The 25521-nt window shown below is 38.6% G+C and overlaps 1 protein-coding gene across 3 annotated transcripts in view; it reads left to right on the top strand.

Annotated features, from left to right (window-relative positions):
* Positions 1-25521, top strand: part of LOC148776998 (uncharacterized) — a 359335-nt gene that overhangs the window by 153691 nt on the left and 180123 nt on the right. The window contains exon 2 of one of the 3 annotated variants that reach the window (XR_016038338.1): positions 1775-1832. The exons of the other annotated variants lie outside the window; for them this stretch is intronic. The gene's annotated coding sequence lies outside the window, so the exon portion shown is untranslated. Of the gene's footprint in view, positions 1-1774; positions 1833-25521 lie in introns of those variants that run through there. 3 annotated transcript variants of the gene reach the window in all.

The following is a 25521-nucleotide window of genomic DNA, read 5'->3' as shown; positions in this document are numbered from 1 at the left end:
ACTGGAATTCCATCACTTCCACTAGCTTTGTTCGTAGTGATGCTTCCTAAGGCCCACTTGACTTCACATTCCAGGATGTCTGGCTCTAGGTGAGTGATCGAACCATCATAATTATCTGGGTCGTGAAGATTTTTTTTGTACAGTTCTTCTGTGTATTCTTGCCACCTCTTAATATCTTCTGCTTCTGTTAGGTCCATACCATTTGTGTCCTTTATTGAGCCCATCTTTACATGAAATGTTCCCTTGATATCTCTAATTTTCTTGAAGAGATCTCTAGTCTTTCCCATTCTATTGTTTTCCTCTATTTCTTTGCATTGATCACTGAGGAAGGCTTTCTTATCTCTCCTTTAAGTCTTAGACATAATCTAACAGCTTTTAGTCTAGTGTTCCTTTCACTAGTTCACATTGCTCACTTCCTCATCTGCCCTTGTGTCTATAGCATTCTGAGCACTTAGATGTATTAGTTTGTTCTATGGATGGTGAAATGTGAAAAGCTTGTGTTTACTGCAAAAAAAGTTAGGGCAAAATGCCTAGCTGATAAATAAACACTATAATGGATTAGGGCTGCCCAAGAGCATTTGGAAATTCTTTGATTGGTGAGGAATTCAAAAGGGATGACTCAACTGGTAAAACCCCAAAATGTTTTCAGCTTGGTAGCAATGTTGATAAACTCCTCACAGTACTGGGCAATTAAAGCATCTGAGCCAGATCAAAACATAAAGGTATCTATAGAAATAAAAGTTTCTGAAACTGAGTTTTTGATTTCATATTCTCGAATCATGTAGAAACTATATGCCATGATTTCAGAATTATTGAGAAAAGTTTATAATTTCAAGATTGAGTTACCCTTTAGAATATTATTTTTTAAGATTTATTTATGGCTGCACTGGATCTTCGTTGCTATGCCTGCAATCATCTCCAGGTGCAGCAAGTGAGGATTACTCTCTAGTTGCAGTATGTGGGTTTCTCATTGCAGTGGTTTCTCTTGCAGAGCATAGGCTCTAGGTACATGGGCTTCTGTAGTTGGAATTTGTCGGCTCAGTAGTTGCTGCTCATGGGCTCATTGATTTCTGGCTCAATAGTTGTTGTGCAGCAGCCTGTGGAATCTTCCTGGACCAGGGGTCAAACCTGTGTCCCGTGCATTGATAATTCTTTATCAGTGAGCCACCGGGGAAGCCTTCTTTAGAATAACATTATAGTATGGCCCTGTGCTGTGATATTTTGATCAAATTTACCTTGGCCACAAGGTTAAGAATGCATGCTTGTATTTAAGAATATGTGCTGATGTTTTGAAAATTAGTCAAAATAACTAGCTAGTGACATTCTAGTGATTCTCTTTGTTTAAAGATTAATTGAGATAAACAATGGAAAATGCTTCCCATTTTCCTATCTCCATTACCACTCAGATGTTAGAAATCTGATCCCTTTCTCCTTACCACACTAACCATAATTTCTGAGGTTTCAGATTATCCTTAAAATGATTCTTTTTGGAACTGATTTTGTAATAAGTGTAAGTTTATGAATTTAAGGATTTTTTTGTTTTTATTTTTGTAATATATGTCTGTGCATTGTTTAATAGCAGTTATTTTATCTCACTTGTTTATAACAGAAAATTTTAACTATAAGGAACAATAAATCTACTAGTCTAGTAAGATCATTTTTAGTACTTAAATGCTGCAGTATAAGCCTTTATTTCAACTTTTAGAAAGGTTGGTGGTTGATGATGAATAAGTATGGCTCTTAGTTCTCATGAGCATCTTGTACTATCTTCTAGGTGATTCAGGATGCTGGAGTTAAAAATGGGAAAAAGGAAAGAGGGGAAAACATGAAAGAGTGGAGAATGCACAGGACTAGGAGTAAGTAGAATGAAGCTCAAAGCCTGCTGTAACCTTATCTACATGTATGTGTCCGAGTGCAAGCATTTTAACCTTTCTTGGTCTAAATCTCCTCTTCCAAAGATGTTAAGAATACTTTTTAGATGTAAGACTGTATCCATCTTTATATGTGAGTATTATTTTAGACCATCTGGCAATCTTATAAAATAAGACAGTGATTGATTCAGCAGGGAAATGGGACTTGCATTTTATCCATCAGCAAAAGTTGGATGATTAATCAGAATTCAAGGAATTTGGCTAATGACAAGGAGGGAGCCAAAGCCAAAGAATCATGCTAAGAGATGCTCATCAGCTGATTTGGGTAAAACATTTGGTGTGACTTGGTTGAAGACAGTTGTGTTGGGAGCAGGCTGAAATATAATGGTGACTACATCAAGAAGACAGTTGAATATTTCTCTGTAGTAATAGTTGAGATGAACTCTGTAGCTGAGGCCAAAGCCTTTAGAGTGGAATGAGAGCAGCCTGATTTATAGTGTTCATTTCTCTTTATTTTTCATGTTATTGATTATTTAATTTCTAGTAAATTTAAATGTCAGTTTCCTTCCTCTTTTTTTTGACTAAGGAATTGGGGAATATCTGCAATCTTAGACACAAGCTGTTAGTGGAAAATTATAATTTAGTCCTATGACCAAATACACTAAATAAGTACATGCTTATAAGTGTTTCTTTGCCTCGCAATTCGGTGTCATCAGATAGTCCTGGAAACTTGGCTACATTATGGCAATCCCAAATAATTCCAGATGAAAAAGTGCTGGATTGCATTTGATAGTACTTACAAAAGTGTTTTCTCAAATTAACCCATCAGATATTGGAATAAAGAGCTGAGAAAAGGGTAAAAACAGCCACTGAGAGAGGAAAATGAAGTTCAGTTTTGTGGTCAATATGAAAGACTGAGCTGATGAAATGTCGTTCATACTGGATAAAGTATAATTAGTCACTAAGTAACCTGTTTAAAAACAAAGAAGGGAAGATCCCAGATACAAAGATTAATGCATATCCAGGGAGATGCTTGTACACTAAAGATGAAAGTCAACAAAAGATTATCAATATTAGCCTTCAGTTCAGTTCAGTTCAGTCGCTCAGTCGTGTCCGACTCTTTGAGACCCCATGAATCACAGCACGCCAGGCCTCCCTGTCCATCACCGACTCCCGGAGTTCACTCAAACTCATGTCCATCGAGTCAGTGATTCAATCCAGCCATCTCATTCTCTGTTGTCCCCTTCTCCTCCTGCCTCCAATCCCTCCCAGCATCAGAGTCTTTTCTAGTGAGTCAACTCTTCGCACGAGGTGGCCAAAGTATTGGAGTTTCAGCTTCAGCATCAGTCCTTCCAATGAACACCCAGGATTGATCTCCTTTAGAATGGACTGGTTGGATCTCCTTGCAGTCCAAGGGACTCTCAAGAGTCTTCTCCAGCACCACAGTTCAAAAGCATCAATTCTTCGGCAATTAGCTTTCTTCACAGTCCAACTCTCACATCCGTACAGGACCATGGGAAAAACCATAGCCTTGACTACACGGACCTTGGTTGGCAAAGTAATGTCTCTGCTTTTTAATATGCTATCTAGGTTGGTCATAACTTTCCTTCCAAGGAGTAAGCATCTTTTAATTTCATGGCTGCAATCAGCATCTGCAGTGATTTTGGAGCCCCCAAAAATAAAGTCTGACACTGTTTCCCCATCTATTTCCCATGAAGTGATGGGACCAGATGCCATGATCTTAGTTTTCTGAATGTTGAGCATCAAGCCAACTTTTTCACTCTCCTCTTTCACTTTCATCAAGAGGCTTTTTAGTTCCTCTTCACTTTCTGCCATAAGGGTGGTGTCATCTACATATCTGAGGTTATTGATATTTCTCCCAGCAATCTTGATTCCAGCTTGTGCTTTTTCCATCCCAGCGTTCCTCATGAGGTACTCTGCATATAAGTTAAATAAGCAGGGTGACAATATATAACCTTGACGTACTCCTTTTCCTATTTGGAACCAGTCTGTTGTTCCATGTCCAGTTCTAACTGTTGCTTCCTGACCTGCATACAGGTTTCTCAAGAGGCAGGTCAGGTGGTCTGGTATTCCCATCTCTTTCAGAATATCAGCCTTAAGACCTACTATAAAACTTAATTTTGAAAGCATAAATGAAATGCACAATTTATTTAGGAATTATAAAAATTCACTTGAGAATAAATAAACTATCAAGCACTAAAGATTTTGAACCAGTTGCCCTCCTCCCTCCCCCATTAAGACACCATTAATACACTCAGATGGTGTTACAGGATATATTAAGTAATCTTTCAAGCTTATTATCTTTATTTAAGGGCAGATTATTCCTATTTCGTACAAGCTGTCACAGAGAAAGAAGCTAAACCACCTACCCAGTTATTAAGCTCTTAAAACAGTAATAGCAAATTTGATAGAAAAGTGTAATAAATTCACGAGAGTCTCCATATGAATGTTGATACAGAAGTTCATGTGATACATCCATCATTAAAAAATGTTTAAAATTATTATCATCAATTGGGGTTTGTCTCAGGAAGCAGAAATGTTTAACACTAGAAAAGTCTAATATGGTGAGTTGTTGATATTCATGTTTATTAATTTGGTACTATATGACTTATGAGGCATTCTCAGTGAGAGTGTGTGTGTTATTTTTAGTTGTCTTTAGTAAACAATAAGCACATCGCCTCTCCTAACCACCTCATTCCAAGATTTACTTTGTTTTAAAGCAATAAAAACCAAATGGACAAAACTATAAGAGTAGTCTCACACTAGGTGAGGGTTGGAGAATAATGAGTTTAATCTTTTTATATACAGGAGAGAGCCACCTCCTTCCCTCATGAAAGAGAAGACATACATTTTTATTTATTTCTGATGGGATAGAAAGGATCCTGGATTCTCAGTCTAACATTAAGAAATGTATATACATCTTTCCAAGGGCCTGATAAATGGCTTCTGGCTGGGCTTTAAGACCTAGAGATGTGTTCAAAGTCTGGCATTTATATTATTTGCAATGTAAATACCTCGGGAAGTAGGGCTTCTGTCTTCCTGGCACCTTAGGGGTTTAACCTAGAGACCTAGTCTTGATCCTTTCAGATCAGAGCCATTAACTAGGCAAATGGCCACAGAGCTATTTCTTGCAGCATGTTTCCTCAGACAGTGAAGGCAAACACTGTCTTTATACCATGTACGTTCCTGTGTGTCAGAATGCTAGGACATTAATAATATGCCAGTGTAAAAGTTTTATTCTAAGTCTTAATACAAAAGATAAGAATGATAAAAATACACAAATATTAGAAAGTACAATCCTGGTGTCAACTGCAGTCTAAACAGTGTTTACACAGAGTATGCAATGTGCCACATAAGTAAGTTTTTAATATTGATAAAAATACAGCAAGTTTATTGAATGTATATATAAAATATATTGATCTATATATAAAACTTGACAGAATCCCTATTCTCTAACAGATTGAAACTGAATTCATACAATAAAATTTTATTCGCTATTGTAAAAAAGATAGTAACTAGGAGTTAACCTTACGAAACTATAGAAGTTCATCAAGTGAAAAAATGGAATATTTAATTAGAAAAAAGACAATGAAGAAGAGGGGGTATGGATATAACCTGCTCATGAAAGACAGACTCAGCATTGTGAAATCTCTGTTCTCCCAAATCCATGAGCTCACTTCATTTCTAACTCAAACCCTCAAGGAGTTTTTGAGGAATCAGAAAAGCTGATTCCAAAAGTCATATGAAAAAGTGAAGGTCTAAGAAATTGAGGAAAATTTTGAAGAATAAAGAGAAATTTACTCTACAAATGTGTGTGATTTTATTCTTAAATATTTCTTAAATAACTTTATTGAGATATAATTCACATGCTATACCATTCACCCCTTTAAAGTGTAAAATTTAGTGTTTTTAGTGTATCCACAGCATTCTGCATCCTTCACACAGTATTTCATCCCCCTCTAAAAGAAACCCATATCCATTAGCAGTCACTCCACATTCCTACGCTACTCCAGCTCGAGGCAACCACCAGTGTCGTTTCAGTCTCCATGGATTTGTCTGTTCTGGGTATTCCATCTAAGTGGAATCAGACAGTATGAGACCTTTCATAACTGGCTTGTTTCACTTAGCATGTTTTCAAGTTTCATCTATGTCGTAGCTGGTGTCAGTATCGTATTCCTTTTTATGGCTGAATAATGTTTCATGATATGAATATAGCTCATTTCATTTACCCATTCATCTGTTGATGATCACTTTTTGGTTTGTGTGAATTATACTGCTATGAACATTCATGTACAAGTTTTGTATAAACATATGTTTTAAGTTCTCTTGAGTTCATACCTGCGAGTGGGATGGCCATTCTGTTAACCACTTGAAGGACTGCTAAATCGTTTACCAGTGTGACTGCATCAGTTTACAGACGAGGTTGCCAACATGTGAGCTGTCTTTCCATTTATTTAGAAATTCTCCAATTTCTTTTAATAATATTTTATAGTTTTAAAGTAGGTTTTGCAATTCTTTTGTAGAATGCACATCTAAGCATTTTTTTCTCTTTGCCATTATCAGTGAAATTTTCTTTATTTTTGTATTACTGCTGGTGTATAAAAATTCAATGGATTTTGGTAATTTATTTACCCTAGGATTTGCTGAATTTCTTAGTTTTAATAATATTTCAGTTAATTCATGAGGATTTTCTTTGTAGAAGATCATGTCATCTATGAATAGAGGTAGTTTAATCTCTCCCTTTCAGTCTACATCTTTTACATCTTTTTGCTGGCTATTTACTGTAATTAAAACCTCTAGTACAATGTAGAACAGAAGTGATGAGAACATCCTTATCTTATTCTTGATGTTAAGGGAAAGCAAGCATTCATTTTTTTCACCATTAAATATGATATTGTTGTTCAGTCGTCGCTGAGATGTGTCCAACTCTTTGTAACCCCATGGATTGCAGCATGCCAGGCTCCCCTGTCCATCACCCACTCCTGGAACTTACACAAACTCATGTCCATAGAGTTGGTGATGCCATCCAACCATCTCATCCTCTGTCATCCCCTTCTCCTGCCTTCATTCTTGCTCCTGACTTCAGTCTTGTCCAGCATCAGGGTCTTTTCCAATGAGTCAGTTCTTCACATCAGGTGGTCAAAGTATTTGTGCTTCAGCTTCAGCATCAGTCCTTCCAATGATTATTCAGAATGAATTTCCTTTAGAATTGACTGGTTTGATCTTCTTGCAATCCAGAGGACTCTCAAGAGTCTTCTCCAGCACCAAATATGATATTGCCTGAAGGTTTTTTGTAGATACCTTATATCAGGTTAAGTAGATACTTAGCTACTCCTACTTTGCTGGACACTTTTATTACAAGTAGTGTTGGATTTTTCAAAATAGTTTTTTTGTCTCTGTTGTGATGATTATACAATTTTCCCTGCTATTCATTAATATGGTGATTATATTAATTGATTTTCAGATGTTAAACCAGTCTTACTGGTGTAACTCCCCCTTAGTATCTAATATTGTTTATATGTTGTAGAATTCAGTTTGATTTTGTTTAGGATCTTTGTTCTGTACTCATGAGTGGCATTATTTTACAGTTTTCATTTCTTGTCATGTCTTTTATAGCAGGGCAGTTGTTCAATCATTAAATGCAGTCCAACTCTTTGTGAGCCCATGGACTGCAGCACACCAGGCTCCTCTGTCCTTCACTGTCTCCCAGAGTTTGCCCAAATCCATGTCCATTGAGTCAGTGATGTTATCCAGCAGGGCAGTACTAGTATCATAAAATGAACTGGGAAATGTCTCTTCCTCTTCTACTTTTTGCATGAGTTTGTAAAGAATTGGTATTCATTCTTTTTTGAAAACTGAGTGGAATTCACTGGTGGGCCAGCTGGGGCCTGGACTTTGTGGGAAGTTTGTAAATGATTAATTAAATCTTTGTATTCATGATTTGCCTACTAAGATTTTCCGTTTATTCTTGAGCCAATTTTGGTAGTTTTGTGTTTTTTCTAGGAATTTGTCAGTTTCATCTAAGTTATCTAACTTGTTGGCCTACAGTTGTCACGGCACCCTCTTCTAATCCTTTCTATTGCTCTTCTTTAACCAACAGGATATTAGTATGTTTAACTTCCAGATATTTGTCTATTTCCCAAATTTCCTTCAGTTATTGATTTCTAATTTAATTCCTTTGTGGTCTTAAAACATATATTCTATTATTTCAGTTGTTTTAAATGTGTTGAGACTTGCTTTGTGGCTTAGCACTTTGTCTACTCTGGAAAATGTTCTGTGTGCTTGAGAAGAAGGTATATTCTACTGTTCAGTGGAGTTTTTCTAGAGAGATTTGTTCTAGTTGATTCGTAGAATTATTCACGTTTTCTGTTTCCTGTTAACCTTCTGCCACTTTGTTTTACCCATTATTGGGCTATTAAAGTCTCCAGCTATCATTGTTGAATTGCCTATTTCCCCCTATGATTCTGTTGGTTTTCCTTCTTTTCACCTTGCATCTCTCAGTGTGGAATTTCTATCCATGAGCGAATGGAGGCAGAGGTGATCAGGGCCCAGTATTCTCAGATTATAGCATTGCAGGTAAGTCTCCTGCACTGTACGTTGTAACTGGGTCGGGGAATACAGACCCAGTCCTTTTGGACTTGCCTGGAGTAGTGCTTTTGCAACATGCGCCTTGCAGGAAGGGGAGGTGAGAAATGCAGAAGCCTCCTTTTCCCGTAGTGAAGCTATGATTTCAAACTGGGAGCTGGAGGAGGAGGGGACTCCCGCCTTGGCTGCACAAGCCTGGGGTAGTTTCCCAGGAGCTGGGGAAATGGGTGTAATGGACTGGGTTATGGGTCAGATGCCACAGACTCTTACTCTTCCTACTGAGACTTAGTAGATTTTCTTGAATGAATATCCATTCATTTGTTACATGCATTTATGGCAATTTCCAGAGAATATGAATGATTAATGATTTTTTTAAAAATTTGCACCTGTTAGGATGCTCGGGGCTGGTGCAATGGGATGACCCAGAGGGATGATATGGGGAGGGAAGAGGGAAGGGTGTTCAAGATGGGGAACACATGTACACCCGGGGTGGATTCATGTCAATGTATGGCAAAACCAATACAATATTGTAAAGTAATTAGCCTTCAATTAAAATAAATAAATTTTTTAAAAAAGAAAAAAATAAAGTGACGCATCCTGCAGATGTTATAATAATTAAAAACTTTAAGATAAATTAACTCATCACCTATATTTGGAATATATATAATTAAATAAAATAAATTTTATTCCTGAGAAAAATAGTAAATTTGCACCTGTTAAATTGTTTTTCTTGGGAGAGAGTCTGCCAGTCCTCACTCCTTCTTTCCCAAAGTCCACTCCCCTCTTTTTGGAGATTCTAAAATATAATGATATATATATATGTGTGTGTGTGTGTATATATATATATATATATAGCTTCCTTATTGGAGAAGGAAATGGCAACCCACTCCAGTGTTCTTGCCTGGAGAATCCCAGGGACGGGGGAGCCTGGTGGGCTGCTGTCAGTGGGGTCACACAGAGTCGGACATGACTGAAGTGACTTAGCAGCAGCAGCTTCCTTATATTCCCTCCCCCACTTCTGGTTTATTTAACTAATTATTTTATAAGGATGATTTTACTATTAATAACATGAAATGAAATTGTAGAAGGTTTATTCAATAAATTGTTTCTTATCGTGGAATCTGTATATCTGCCATTTGTTAGCTAATTCATGAACACAGATGGCTTCATTGAATTTGAATCTAGTAAAAATCACTGAATCTGTTCTGGTTCCAATAAAACTTAGATGTACTATAGTCAGTGAGCTTCCTCACATGGCACTGTGGGGACAGAATCTTAGAAGTTTATCCAGGCAGATCATCATGTCCGTAGGTTTGCTTGTGCAGTGACTTCTTGTTGCTATTTTTCAGTCGCTCAGTCATGCCCGACTCTTTGTGACCCCATGGTCTGTAGCCTGCCAGGCTTCTCTGTCAGTGACTTGTTACCTGGCATTAAATTTCAGGCCAAACCTGACATTGGACTCTGCTTCTTACCTGGATTTAAGACTGGAGCTAAGGTATTACCCCTACTGTAGGCATAGTATACAGCTTTATAATCGTAATAGCTTACTGATTATATTTTCTCCTAGTAGCCATGGCCCCTGTAGTCCTGGTATAATTCAAATTAAGGTAGAAATCATTGCAGGACAAAATTGGTTTCATTGGACACAGGCTTTCTCCATATTGTGAGAGTCAAGCAACAATGTAGATAATTGTGCTTCAGAAAAAGAGTATTCTTAAATATTTTATAAACCCCCAAATTAAAACAATTTTCTAGATCTTTCCCATCAAGTCCAATCATTTTATAATATAGTACTTTACCCATATTCGTATAATGGTAGCAGTTATGGTAGGAAGTTTAGAGAACTTACCAAGTGAAATAGCATTAATGGAGGTCCCTTTCCTTTTTATTCTGAGAGTTGTAGCAGATCTTGTCACTGTGCATCCCCAGTGTTTTATGATACTCAGTTTCCATCCAAAAAATTTGAAGAATCCTTATTTTATATATCTTGTTTGATATTAAAATCATAAATATCAGATATTATTTTTCAAATGAGGATGAGATATTTATTACCTCCAACTGGGTTCAAACTCTGGAAGCATCCTTGTTTAACAGAGGAATTCCATCTTAATAGAAAAGGAAAGTCATTCTATTTTTGCCCCATTATGCAAGGCTGTTTTGCTGGGCAGAAGATGCTCTGGACAGTGAAGGAAGCAGGGTGGAGACTTTTAAGTTTTTTGGCCCCTTTGAATTTAATGTCTTCTGTGAATTTGAGTAAACTCTGGGGGATAGTGGAGGAGCCTGGCATGCTACAGTCCATGGGGTCTCAACGAATCGGACATGACTTGACGACTGAACAACAGCAACAAATCTATTTTAGTATTAAGACTTCTTTTGTTTAATATTGGGAGAAAATTCTTACAATGTGATGAAACTTACCACCTAAAGCCTTGCGCCTTCTGTGATAAGACACGAGTTTCTAACATCCTAATGTTCCTCTTCCCCTAAATTTTTCATTTTGCAAGTTAAAGCCCAGATAAATGGAATTATCTTGTCCAAAATTAGACAGGTTTCTTGTCACCAAGTCTAGTAATTTTCTGTGCTCATGGTGCTGCCTCTAAAAGAGGTAACTTCTCAGGGTGTAAGGACAGTTCTTAGTGTCCAGCAGTTCTTTTACTACCCCTGGGTTTTCTAGACAACTTTGCCAAGTGAGTAGAAGTGAAAATGAGGTCGACAGTTCTTCATGTTCTCTCTTCCTTGTCACAGTGTACGTTTTTTGAAATGGCAGTGTCATTTCATATTGGAGCCTCCAAAACCCTGAGTGGCTTCATGGAACACACTGTGGGCTTACCAGTTTTAGACAGAAAGAGAAAGACATGTATTTTGTTGTGTTAATCCCCTGAGATTTTGAGGTCAATGTGTTACCATAGAATAACCTTCTATTTCCTTATTAGTGTAAACTCCAAAACTTTGTAGGCATTACCTAAAGCCATTGTTGCATAAAAGACTCAGTTTGAAAGCATTGTACTGAGTTCTTTGAGAATGAGGAGAACTGAGAAGGATATAACCTCTGGCCAGCCGGCTGAGGAATAGTAGGATAAATTAAGCCAAAATGAAGGCAAAAAAAGGGAAGGATCCTACAGTTCCTGTCAAAGAATTCAGTAGGCCACGCCTGTCTTTTGGTGAAACACTGTGTATAGGTAAAACTGACTGAGTTTTGGTTGTGGTGTGTGTAACACAAAGAGCCCATAGGATATGCACTTCAACTTAAGGTTCTTCTCTTTAAAAAAAAAAAAAAAAAAATATATATATATATATATATATATATATATATATATTTGAGAATAGTCTGGTTAAAATCACACAATGTGGGAAACACTGGCTAAATGACTTTTCAGAAGCTCATGACACTGAAGTATTTACCAGCAATCTGATTTCTTTCTACACTGCACAGTCCTTTTTGTGTTACATTAACTTCATTTTGTGTTTTTTGCATCATTCCATGCTGCTTAGTGGAGAAGGCAATGGCAAGCCACTCCAGTACTCTTGCCTAGAAAATCCCATGGATGGAGGAGCCTGGTAGGCTGCAGTCCGTGGAGTCGCTAAGGGTTGGACACGACTGAGCGACTTCACTTTCACTTTTCACTTTCACACACTGGAGAAGGAAATGGCAACCCACTCCAGTGTTCTTGCCTGGAGAGTCCCCGGGATGGGGGAGCCTGGTGGGCTTCCGTCTATGGGGTCACACAGAGTCGGACACGACTAAAGTGACGCAGCAGCAGCAGCATGCTGCTTAGAGTGCACTGGGTTGTGGCCTAATTGCCTAATTATTATGCAGTATTAAATAATCTATAAAAATGAGTAGAAATGTGAATTAAAAGGAATGAGCCTTGGTCACTATAGGTGGTATAGGAGAACAAAATGGTAGAATCATCACAAATGTAAATAGAACATTAACAGAATGTAAGAAGGCAATGGCAAGCCACTCCAGTACTCTTGCCTAGAAAATCCCATGGATGGAGGAGCCTGGTAGGCTGCAGTCTGTGGGGTCGCTAAGGGTCGGACACGACTGAGCGACTTCACTTGCACTTTTCACTTTCACACATTGGAGAAGGAAATGGCAACCCACTCCAGTGTTCTTGCCTGGAGAATCCCAGGGATGGGGGAGCCTGGTGGGCTTCCGTCTATGGGGTCACACAGAGTCGGACACGACTGAAGTGACTTAGCAGCAGCAGCAGCAGCAGCAGCAGCAAATAGACTAAAGATCTTTCAGAAGATTTTTTGGGAAAGAAATCCCCCCAAAACACACTTATGGTGATTTATTTAAATCTTAATGAAATGAAGAATAGATATAACTCACTTAGGGATAGTCTCTATTTTAAAAATAGTATTTCTTTCTCAATATTTTACTTCTAATTTAAAATGTCCAGATCCAGACTTCTGTAAGAGCATATAGTATTTGAAACCACAACTGATACTTATAGCCTTTAAAAAAATTACCTACATCAGTCCTTTCTAAAGACAACTGCTTCCTACTATAATTAGATAGGGGAGGGTATGAAAAGAACATATATATCCTTTTATGTTTCAAAAATACAATTGTTAATGTGCTGCTGCTGCTAAGTCACTTCAGTCGTGTCCGACTCTGTGTGACCCCGTAGACGGAAGCCCACCAGGCTCCCCCATCCCTGGGATTCTCCAGGCAAGAACACTGGAGTGGGTTGCCATTTCCTTCTCCAGTTAATGTGCTGCTGCTGCTGCTGCTGCTAAGTCACTTCAGTCGTGTCCGACTCTGTGTGACCCCATAGACGGAAGCCCACCAGGCTCCCCCGTCCCTGGGATTCTCCAGGCAAGAACACTGGAGTGGGCTGCCATTTCCTTCTCCAATGTGTGAAAGTGGAAAGTGAAAAGTGAAAGTGAAGTCGCTCAGTCATGTCTGACTCCTAGCGACCCCACGGACTGCAGCCTACCAGGCTCCTCCATCCATGGGATTTTCTAGGCATTAGTACTGGAGTGGCTTGCCATTGCCTTCTCCGGTTAATGTGCTAGATAGTGCTAAAATTTTCAGTTTCCCACTGTGACTGTTCTTTCGTTTCATTCAAGGAAAGACCTCAAACTCGAAGTTCATACAAATTGCTAATTAGTTTTGGGCTTGTTTTCTCCTCCTATTGTCTGTCTTGTTTTTACTTTAACAAAGTAGACAACCCTGAAATACTATTTAAATTCAATCTAAAACAAGAAAAACCTTGATGTATTTGCTAACCAGCCAAACCAAGCTACTTGTTTCTGTGACTACATGTACAGGCTTCAAATACCTGAACTCCCATATCCACAGCTCTTAAGACTTTGTCCTGTTTTCTAGTATTAGTTCTAATCTCCATCCCTTCACTGAGTATTTCCATCTGAATTTTTAAGATATACCTTATTTCAATGTGTAAAACCAGTTTCAGACTTTTTCCTTCAGAATTAGATCTTAAATTCATCATTTCTGTCTGCAGCACCAAATTTCTCCACTAGCACAGGCCTGGATCCTTCGAATCACCTTTCTACCTCTCTTGCCTTTACTTCCTTTCCACCCCCTGTTTTTTTCAAGACCAGGTCGTCCTGTGAATTTCTTTCAAGTAGTTTCTTCTTTGTCTTAACCACCCTCACCGTCCTCGCCCTTCCCGACTCTCACAGCACTGCCTCAGGGGCTCCTTTGCTGGTCCCCCGCCTCCCCTCCTGAGCCCAGTCTGTCTTCCGCATGAGCAGAGCAGCCCTCCCTGTCATGCTTCATCCTGGTTTCCACCAGGGCAACACTCCTGTGCATCTCTTTTGCCCATAGAGTAGAGTGAGGTCACAGACTCAAGAATTTATATAGGTCTGGTGTCTGTCACCTTCTGTCATTTATTAACCGAGAGTCTCCATTCCAGCCAAGCCAAATCTGCCGACTAGCCAGCAAAAGTCATAGTTTCTCTTTCTAATTTTGAATCCTTTGGTCCATATTTCTCACTTAGAATGCCACACCCATGCCCATCCAGATCCAGTATGTATTTATCACATCCCTCTCTACTTTTAGACTTTTTACTTTACTGGGCACATAGTTAGTGGACATCTACAGTGGATCCTATAGCTGTTCTTGATGGGAGCTGAGACAAGGTACAGCTGTCTTTGTACCTTGCTGTCTTATGACTGGTCCCTGCTTTGTACTGTGACAGAGAAAACACTGGACTATGAGGAGACCTCTCATAACAACTGCTCTCTGAACTTACAGAGAACATCTTGTTCTTCACTTTCTTACCACCTCATGGTGTCAGTAGATAAAATTGCTATCCAGGGCATTTTTTGGTGATGAATAAACTGCCTTGTACAGGTCTTTCTTTCCCAGGTCTTGGTTTACTCATGTGTAAAAGGAAGAACTGAAAATCATGTATCACTTGATACAATTCCATGATTCTGGCCATTGCACATATGGTTTCTATGACCATGAATTGTCAGCCAACTTTCTATATCCATACCTAATGTATTTGCATTATCTTTGTGGAAAGATCTATGAATTCTCAGTTGATGTATGTTACTTGATTTTCAACATCTTAAGTCTTTTAATTTAGATGGTGTTTGGAAACATTATTGTCTGCCCTCCCACCCTCAACCTTTTAAAAATCATTGTAGGAATTTTTCCTTGTCCTTGAAAGAAAGGCAAACAGGAACACTCCTAATACACTGTCTCTCTCAGGATGACTTTCAGAAAATTAAGTCTTCATATATTCATCTCTCGAGGACAATTTAAGAAAGAAAACATTAGACTCTTTTGTTAAGTGATGTTCATTTCTCCAGTGTTACCCAACACACTGGTTACCCAGCCCCGACGTTTACATGCTGAGAGTCATGTCAGAACAAAGTGAAGATGTCTTATCTCAAGGAATCAAAGTGATATCAAATTCAGTTGTTTAATTAAAAGCCCTATCTCGGTCAGAAGTATTTTAAAGATGTATGAAACCAAGAAGAGGCAGTGCATGTCAGAACTAAATTCCACGATGGGGACATAGGTAGTGGGCTGGAACTAGCACTGCATTCCAGATCTGTTATACTACTTATCGAGTCTGCACAGATTAACTTTACTGACACCACATCATGGACTCAGAGGTAAAAACAAAGGTGAGAGGAATTCTCACCTGTTGTTGACAGGATGAAACAAACACTCGTCTCCATCTATAACAGAAAGTCAGACACAGATACAAATCACCGCTGCTATAGATTCAAGGTTTCTTACTTCATCTGGGTCCTCAAATCTTACAGAAAATATACATGGGTCAACTGTCTACCAGTTGTTGGGATAAACAATCTCTTTCTTAAATCTTTCTGTGTTCACTCTAAGTAGAATATTTTTCCTTTAACTTCATAGAAAATAAAGGAGAGGAAATGTAATTCCTTAAAATTCCAACTTTGCTTCCATTCAGTGCTAACTTCTTTCAATATACAAGGACAGTGTCAAAGGTCAGATCTACTATATGGTTCCAGTGTGTATTGATCAGTCTGTCCATCTTTCTAGAACAGTAGATCTCAACCTTGGCTACCATAGGAATGACCTGGCATCTTTTACAAAACTGATGCTCAGGTCCTGACTCTGGCCAATGAAATCTGAGTCTCTCCGAGAGTGAAACTCACGTATCAGTAGTTTCTAAAAGTTCCCTGAATGAGTCCATGAGCAGCCAGGCTTACAAACAGGTCCTTAGCTTAAAACCTCCTCAAGGGCAAGCATCTCGTGTGTTGAAACAGATCCATTGCACTCTATACAGAGCACGTCGCCATCTAGTAGTAAGCGTGGTGAAATGTTTTTCTTCACATGCATACCATATTACTATAACTGACTTGAGTGAATTTTACTATTCATATAACCAAAATGGGAAAAACCTATATAATGCTACAGTAATTTTAAAATTTAAACTCTCAAGAAGGTTCTAAATACCCATCAAACAAAAATGTGGTTACTAGTGGTAGTGAGAAGCACAGGGAGTAGTTTATACCTTGATGACTAGAATTGATATGTGCACTATTTCTCAAGCACATACTTGACCTTAGGAATTTTAACCATTTCTCACTAAGAAAACTAACCACTCAGTGCTTTGTTCACTGAATGATAGGGCCCTTTGCTTTGAAAAAACTGTTATTGTAAGGTGTTGCAGTGATTGGCCCACTAAAAGATGACTTTATTGAGAATGCTATTTCCCATATAGATAGGAAAAAAATCCATGAAATGTATTTTTTTCCTTCCCACTTTTATATATGCCTGGACTTTGAACAGGGTTGATTTCTACTCTATATTGATAATCATGTTTGTACTTGGTTTCATGAACCACTCAGCATTTTAATTCAAGTAAGTATTGAATTTTTAAAAAATTATTAAAATATAAAATACTTTCTACTTGTATTAAATTTATTTTCCTATTAAATATATTTTCTACTTGTTAAGTATATATTAAACACATATCATACTTAATATGATAACTATATCAACTGTAATGCTGATAGAGAAAAAAATGCAGGTAAACCATTTCTTTAAAACTGTCAACTCTTTTTCCATTGAAATGCTAATTTTGCTTGAGACTGCATATACAGTAGTAAATTTTTCAGCCATGAAAGGAAATGAAGTACTGATACCTGCTATAAAATTGCTAAATCTTGGTAACTTTGTACTAAATAAATGAAACCAGCTACAGAAGACTGTATAATGCATTCAGTTCAGTTCAGTCACTCAATCGTGTCCAGCTCTTTGTGACCCCATGAATTGAAATACGCCAGGCCTCCCTGTCTATCACCAAGTCCCAGAGTTTACTCAAGCTCATGTCCATTGAGTTGGTGATGCCATCCAACCATCTCATCCTTTGTTGTCCCTTTATCCTCCCACCTTAAATCTTTCACAGCATCAGGGTTTTTCCAAGGAGTCAGTTTTTTGCATCAAGTCGCCAAAGTATTGGAGTTTCAGCTTCAGCATCAGTCCTTCCAAAAGATATTCAGGGCTGATTTCCTTTAGGATGGACTGGTTGGATCTCCTTGCAGTCCAAGGGACTTTCAAGAGTCTTGTCCAACACCACAGCTCAAAAGCACCAATTCTTCAGCACTCAGCTTTCTTTATAGTTCAGCTCTCACATCCATACATGACTACTGGAAAATCCAAACCTTTGACTAGACAGACTTTTGTAGGCAAAGTAATGTCTCTGCTTTTTAACATGCTGTCTAGGTTGGTCATAACTTTTCTTCCAAGGAGTAAGCGTCTTTTAATTTCATGGCTGCAGTCACCATCTGCAGTGATTTTGGAGTCCAAAAAGTTAAAGTCTGTCACTGTTTCCATTAATTCTCTGTCTATTTGCCATGAAGTGTTGGGACGAGATGCCATGATCTTAGTTTTCTGAATGTTGAGCTTTAAGCCAGCTTTCTACTCACTCTCCTCTTTCACTTTCATCAAGAGGCTCTTTAGTTCTTCTTTGCTTTCTGCCATAAGGGTGGTATCATCTGCATATCTGAGGTTATTGATATTTCTCCCAGCAATCTTGATTCTAGCTTATGCTTCATCCAACCCAGTGTTTTTCATGATGTACCCTGCATATAAGTTACATAAGCAGGGTGACAATATACAGCCTTGCTGTATTCCTTTCCCGATTTGGAAACAGTCTGTTGTTCCATGTGCAGTTCTAACCGTTACTTCTTGAGCTGCATTCAGATTTCTCAGGAGGCTTGTCAGATGGTCTGGTATTCTCATCTCTTTAAGGATTTTCCACAGTTTATTGTGAGCAACCTTGGGAGTATACTAAAAACCATTATATTATGACTTTAAGTGGGTAAATTGCATTAAATGTGAATGATATCTCAATAAAGCTGCTGTAAAAATTTACTAACAGGAAATATGAATCACTTTTCACCTTCAGACTATGTGAATTTTAAGTGTCAAGGTAAATAGACTCCTATGAACATTCAGAGTCAAGGCATATTGCCCTCATGAACTCTTTGTGCAGAATGTACTAGACAGTGACCTTCAGGAGGCCAGAGTAGAAAAATATCAGTGTAAGGACAGGTAGGGACAGTGTAAGGACAGTGTTCCTGCCTGGAGAATCCCAGGGACGGGGGAGTCTGCTGGGCTTCCGTCTATGGGGTCACACAGAGTCGGACACGACTGAAGTGACTTAGCACCTGTAGCAATAAGACTAAATGGTTGTTACAAATAGAATGATCACATGTCCAGTTTGCCAGTATAGACCAGTTTATACCTCTGTCTTGGCCCAATTAACTTGATCCCCTTCACTCTTAAAACTTCTTTTATAACTTTGAAAAAGTGTTTGCTTTATTACTTACTTACTCTATTACATGTTTATTTGACCATGCTAAGTCTTAGTTGTGGCATGTAGGATCTTCTAGTTGTGGCATGTGAACTCCTAACTGAGGTATGCGAGATCTAGTTGCCTGACCAGGGATTGAACCCAGGTCCCCTGCACTGGGAGCTCAGAGTCTTAGCCACTGGACTACCAGAGAAGTCCCTCAAAACTTTTTGACTTTGTAAATTACATGAATGTTCTCAAGTTATGGGATTATAGAAGCTTTTTTAGGGTCTTGTGCTCTAACAATGTAGATAATGTAATTTATTAATGATGCGAGAGAAGTGGGTAAGTATGAAAAAGTAGCATGAGCCTAATAATTGCCTTTGAAGTGTTCCTGAGAGTAAAGGGATATTCCTTTGAATTAGATGCTAAGGGAGAGGAGGAGGGAGAGGAAGTTATTAACAAATTTTAGACTAGGAAACAGAAACTTTGAGTGTTTGGTTCTTCTGGTTCTCAAAGCAACTACAGATTCTTGTGTCTCTCCCACCTCACCTTACTTTCCAGTTGATAATCATCCCACATCACTGCTGATAAAACTCGGGTTTTACTACTTCAGTGGTCCTTCTGCACCCATTCATATTTTTTGATGTTGGAAGTTGTATTGTGGGGTTTGTTTTAGGTTTTGTCCATGCCATTAATTTTTGTTTCATTTATTCTATTGGATTTTTCTTTAAGGGTAATTCAAGAAAATTTAAAGTCTGTTCTGCAACGCCATCTTCTTCCCACAGTGCTCCTGAAAGCACATCGCCCTCTTTTATTGTTTCTTCTTTTTATTTTTTTCTATGTGTCATGTCCTCCAATAAATTGCCGAGAAAGAACTTAGTGGAAGTTTGTTTTGGTTTTGTGTTTTTAAATTTGAATTCCTGAAATGTCTTTATCCTTGCATTTAGATGACAGTTTGTCTAAGGGGAGAATTATGGTGAAAAATCCATTTCCTCCAAGATGTTGGAAGCATGTCTTCATTTCCTCTTAGCTCCCAGCATTGTTGGTGGCTCAGTGGTAAAGGTTCCCTTGCCAAGCAGGAGATGCAAGTTCCATCCCTCTGTTGGGGAGCTCCCCAGAGAAGAAAACTGCAACCCACTCCAGTATGCTTGCCTGGGAAATCCCGTGGACAGTGAAGCCTGGCGGACTGTAGTCCATGGGGTTGCAAAAGAGTTGGACAGGATTTAGTAACTAGACAACAACATCAATAAACTGTTGTTAAGTCTGTTGTTATGATCTTCCATCAACCTTGGTCATCTGGCTCCTTATCACTGATGGTCTTGATGTTCATTAGGAGCCTTGTCTCCGGTGTTCTGAAATTTCATCGTGTTGTGTCTCAGCATGAGACTTTCTTCATTCATCTTGCTAGGGATTTGATAGGTCTTCCATTTCATTCTGGGAAATTTCCAAGTATTATTTCCTTTGAATTTTCCTCCTTTCAATTATCTGTTATTTTTTTCCTCAGACACCTAGTCAGGTAATGAATCTTTCTAAATTCATCTTCTAATTCTGATTCTTCCCTTAAATTTTTCATAATTATTTTGCTTTTTTCTGTCCTATAAAAGTTATCTTATTTTCCAATACTTCTTTTGATTTTTAAGTTTTTATTAAAGTATAGCTGGTATTTTAATTTTTGAATGTTTTTTCATCATATATTTAGTTTCTAGGAACTATTATTTTCATTCCTATGTCTTTTTTTCTTAATAGCATACTATTTTATCTTAATGGGTGTGCTAAAATTAAATATTAATACAAAACAGAGATGGGACTTGAGTATTCCCTGACCAGATGATACTATTGAAGTCATGTAAGCAACAGTAAATCTAGCTTGTTTCACGAACATAAGTGAAACTTATGCTATTTCTTGTAAATGCTTCTGATAGTCATAAAAGAAACTTAAGTCACCTTCCTAAAGTTGGCATGGGATAATGACTTTCCACCAAATTCCCTGTTGTCTGGAGATACCCACTGTAATACCCAACGTCCTCATTTCCACATTATAAGTCATTCTGTGGCATCATCCCCCTGAGCTTTATATCAGTTTTTAACTTGAAAGTTCTGAATTCATGAGCTGTTCTTATATACACAATGAACACTTTAAATGCTATTTATTGTTTTGGAGGGTTGCATTTTGCAATGGTTTCGGGATGATTCAAATACATTACATTACATTTATTGTGCACTTTATTTCTATTACTATTACATCAACTCCATTTCAGATCATCAGGCATTTGATCCTGGAGGTTGGGGATCCCTGCCTTAGATAATTTTTTTAAAGTAGAAATAATGAACACATTGTAATGAAACTAAGTTCTGCTGCAGCCAGAGAGATTATTACATTCTTGCTATTAGGCAAAGACTCAAAAAATGCATGGTCATTTCAAAGCCTCAAATGAGTCGGTCAGATACTAGGACTTGACTAAAAGGAAATAGAGGGTGACAGAAGTAAAGGCCAATACTAGTAGCAATGGTGCTTGAAGAAGAGATGAGGGATTCCCACAGGTGGTTCAGTTGTCAAGAATCCACCGGCAGTGCAGTAACCATGGAGATACGAGTTCAATCCCTGGGTCAGGAAGATGCCCTGGAGAAGGAAATGACAACTCACTCCAGTATTCTTGCCTGGAGAATTCCATGGACAGAGGAGCCTGGCAGCTACAGTCCTTGGTGTCGCAAAGATTCAGACACAATTGAGTGACAAAGCGACAACACCAACCACAACATGGGCAGGCTCTTTCGGTGCTTGTTGCTCTGTTCCTTCAGGGTGTCCATGGCTCTCATATACCTCAGATGCTTACGTTCAAGGATGAATCATAAAAATTGACTAATGGCACCAAAATCACCAGTTGTCATTTACAAGAGGTGAAGCTCCACCTGAGAGCTTTGCAGTCCTCTAACACCTCAAACTGTGAAGAAAGCTGATCACCGAAGAACTGACGCTTTTGAACTGTGGTGCTGGAGAAGACTCTTGAGAGCCCCTTGGACTGCAAGGAGATCCAACCAGTCCATTCTAAAGGAGATCAACCCTGGTTGTTCACTGGAAGGACTGATGCTGAAGCCGAAACGCCAATACTTTGGCCACCTTATGCAACGAGTTGACTCACTGGAAAAGAGTCTGATGCTGGGAGGGATTGGGGGTGGGAGGAGACGGGGACGACAGAGAATGAGATGGCTGGATGGCATCACCGACTGGATGGAGGTGAGTTTGAGTGAACTCCGGGAGTTGGTGATGGACAGGGAGGCCTGGCGTGCTGTGATTCATGGGGTCGCAAAGAGTCGGACACGACTGAGCGACTGAACTGAACTGAACACCTCAAAAACAAACACAGAAACACACACACACACACAGTTTATCCAGAAAAATTAAGAGCAACCTCAATGGTAATCAAAAGGAGTTAGTAAAATCATCAGCGACTTTTAGGCTGTAGCCTTGTGATTTTGGTAATGAGAAACAGGTGGCATCATCATTTCCGAATGACTTACACCAGACATCATAGCTCCTGTTTTTCATTTGAAACCAAGATCAGAGGGAAGTCTTACTTATTGCCGGCACATAACCCAGAGCCTGAGAAGAAGGAGAAATGTCCTTGTTTGGTGACAGGACAGTTTTGCTTTGCCAAGAGTGTAACTTGGATAGAGTTAATATTTCAGTTTTTCTAAAGAACTAGGTTCATGGTTTGTGTTGTATAGGAAACCAACAAGGCAACAGTCATTTAAGAGTTTATTTCTACTGGAGTATGGACTTGTCAGCTGTAACCAGGATCCCAGCCTCAGGAGAGAAATTCTAATCACTTTTTATCTTCTCTGCCACAATGAATAAGAATAAAATTTCTAACGGGTGATTTTTTAAAGTGGAAAATATACTTTATATTCAGCTGTGAGAGAGAAATCGGTGGCTAGATAAAGAATAGCAAAGGAGATTTACTTTTCTTTCTTCATTGTGAAACATATTCCTTACGTTCTGTAACACAAAACACTTTCAGCATGATTATGGACTGAGACTATGATGGGAAGGGATCATGCTGTCTCAAGGCTTTGAAAAATAGTCAGGTGCTGTCACTACGTTCGTATCAACAAATCAGATTCGAACCCTGGACAGGAAACTGTGATGAGAACTCCTTTCACATTCCTTCCTTGAGCCTCTCTCTCTGCGCATGAAAACTTCCACCTGTGTTTCTGCACAGTTAGTTCTTGGGGGTCGGGGGACACATACACCCTGTCCCCAGCCCCACCTTGCCTCCAAGGAGAGAAAGCCGTTAAGGATGTTTTCTCATCACCAACTAAAAGTCACCCATGGCCTTCACATATTTGAAAACTAGCTATGCAAGCAATTTTAGAAGATTTCTTGCCCCTTTATGTTAGAAAAAGGATGTAAATTTGCCCTGAAATACTTCTGTTTGAGCTGAAATTTTTCAGGAGTTTTTAATGCCTAGAATTAGACTAAGAAATAAACAAGCTTCCGGGCTCCATCATATAGAATTGGAAGAATGTTTATTAACTAGGCTGCTATCCAAACTATAATTGGGCAAATGTAGCTTTTGGTTCTTTTTAATTCTAATATAGAACTTAGCTATTTTATTGAAGGGAATGTTAAGTTAGGTCTAATGGATTCACTAGAGATCAAATTGCCAACATCCACTGGATCATGGAAAGCGAGAGAGTTCCAGAAAAACATCTAATTCTGCTTCATTGACTATGCCAAAGCCTTTGACTGTGTGGATCACAATAAACTGTGGAAGATTGTGAAAGAGATGGGAATCCCAGACCACCTGACCTGCCTCTTGAGAAACCTGTATGCAGGTCAGGAAGCAACAGTCAGAACTGGACATGGAACAACAGACTGGTTCCAAATAGGAAAAGGAGTACGTCAAGGCTGTATATTGTCACCCTGCTTATTTAACTTATATGCAGAGTACATCATGAGGAACGCTGGGCTGGAAGAAGCACAAGCTGGAATCAAGATTGCTGGGAGAAATATCAATAACCTCAGATATGCAGATGACACCACCCTTATGGCAGAAAGTGAAGAGGAACTCAAAAGCCTCTTGATGAAAGTGAAAGAGGAGAGTGAAAATGTTGTCTTGAAGCTCAACATTCAGAAAACTAAGCTCATGGCATCTGGTCCCATCACTTCATGGGAAATAGATGGGGAAACAGTGGCAACAGTGTCAGACTTTATTTTTGGGGGCTCCAAAATCACAGCAGATGCTGATTGCAGCCATGAAATTAAAAGATGCTTACTCCTTGGAAGGAAAGTTATGACCAAACTTGATAGTATATTAAAAAGCAGAGACATTACTTTGCCAACAAAGGTCTGTCTATTCAAGGCTATGGTTTTTCCCGTGGTCATGTATGGATGTGAGAGTTGGACTGTGAAGAAAGCTGATCGCCGAAGAATTGATGCTTTTGAACTGTGGTATTGGAGAAGACTCTTGAGAGTCCCTTGGACTGCAAGGAGATCCAACCAGTCCATTCTAAGGGAGATCAATCCTGGGTGTTCATTGGAAGGACTGATGCTAAAGCTGAAACTGCAATACTCTGGCCACCTCATGCGACGAGTTGACTCACTGGAAAAGACTCTGATGCTGGGAGGGATTGGGGGCGGAAGGAGAAGGGGACGACAGAGAATGAGGTGGCTGGATGGCATCACCGACTCTGTGGACATGAGTTTGAGTGAAGTCCGGGAGTTGGTGATGGACAGGGAGGCCTGGCGTGCTGTGATTCATGGGGTCGCGGAGAGTTGGACACGACTAAGCGACTGAACTGAACTGAACTGAACTGAAAGAAAAAGATAATTTCCTGAGCATCACTTTGTTAAATAAAATCATTAAGATGGTATCAATAGATGCAGAATGAACTTAGACAATATCCAGCATCAACTCATAATAAATTTATGATTAAACTAGGAAAAGAGGAAAACTTCCTCAGTTTAATAAAGACTATCTAGAACCACTTACAACGCCTAAATTAATGAGCAAGTTTGTAGAATACAAGATTGATATACAAAAGTAAATTGCTTTTCTGTATACCTGCAGTGAACAAGTAGAAGTTGAAATTCAAAACTAAATACCATATACCTTAGCTCCCCCAATATTAAATACTTAGAAATAAGTATTTAGCAATTATTCTATTTTATTATATTATAACACATTATATTATATGTATATAATTAGAAATAATACAATAAAATATGTGCAATATCTGTATGAAGAAAACTAAAAAACTCTGATTAAAGAAATCAAAGAATAAATGTAGACAGAATCAATGCTTATTGATAGGAAAACTCAGTATTGTGAAGATGTCAGTTCTTCCTAACTTGATTTTTGGATTCGATGCAATTCTAATAAAAATCCCAGCAAGTTATTTTGTGGGTATTGACAAACTGACTCTAAAGCTTATACAGAAAGTTAAAAGACCCAGAATAGTCAACACAATATTGAAGGAAAAGATCAAAATTGGAGGACTGACATTACCTGGCTTCAAGAATTTCCTATAAGCTACAGTGATTGAGAAAGTGTGATATTGGTGAAAGAATTGACAAATAGATCAACTGAACATAATAGAGAGCCCAGAAATAGCCCCCGCTGTAAATTCAGTCAACTGACCTTTTAGAAAAGAGCAAAGGTAATATAATGGAGAAAAGACAGTCTTTCAACAAAAGGCATGAGAACAACTGGACATCCACAGGCAAAAAATAAATCTAGATGTGTCCTTACATCCCTCACAAAATTAAT

The sequence above is a fragment of the Moschus berezovskii genome, chromosome 9 (assembly GCF_049115385.1).
Source record: "Moschus berezovskii isolate FMDL1 chromosome 9, NW_MosBer_1.0, whole genome shotgun sequence".
Taxonomy (NCBI): domain Eukaryota; kingdom Metazoa; phylum Chordata; class Mammalia; order Artiodactyla; family Moschidae; genus Moschus; species Moschus berezovskii.
This window is presented reverse-complemented; position numbering and strand designations above follow the sequence as displayed.